Source organism: Octopus bimaculoides, chromosome 6 (assembly GCF_001194135.2).
Source record: "Octopus bimaculoides isolate UCB-OBI-ISO-001 chromosome 6, ASM119413v2, whole genome shotgun sequence".
Classification (NCBI taxonomy): domain Eukaryota; kingdom Metazoa; phylum Mollusca; class Cephalopoda; order Octopoda; family Octopodidae; genus Octopus; species Octopus bimaculoides.
In genome coordinates, this window is record NC_068986.1 from 94796439 (window position 1) to 94796839 (window position 401).

The window sequence follows — 401 nt, forward strand, 5'->3', positions numbered from 1 at the left end:
TCTCTCTCTCCCTCTCTCTTTCCCCCTCTTTCTCTCTCTCTCTCTCTCTCTCGCTCCTCTCTCTCTCTACCTTCCCACACTCTCTCCCTGTCTCTCTACATTCCCACTCTTTCTCCTTCTCTCTCTCTTTCTCTTTCTCTCTCTCTTTCTCCTTCTCTCTCTACCTTGTCTCTCTCTTTCTATCTCTCCCCTCTCTCTTTCTCTCTCTCTTTCTCTTTCTTTCTCCTTCTCTCTCTCTCTCTCTCTACCTTCTTACTCTCTCTCCCTGTCTCTCTACATTCTCATTTTCAGTCTCTCTTTCTTTATTTACTTTCAGTCTCTCTCTTTCTCTTTCTTTCTCTCTCTTCCTTCTCTCTCTCTCTCTCTCTCTCTCTCTCTCTCTCTCTCTCTCTCTCTCTCTC

General features: G+C 45.4%; 1 protein-coding gene across 1 annotated transcript in view; it reads left to right on the forward strand.

Moving 5' to 3' along the window:
- The window catches only part of LOC106877765 (uncharacterized), a 13419-nt gene that overhangs the window by 7755 nt on the left and 5263 nt on the right, over positions 1 to 401 (forward strand). The gene's annotated exons all lie outside the window — the stretch shown is intronic.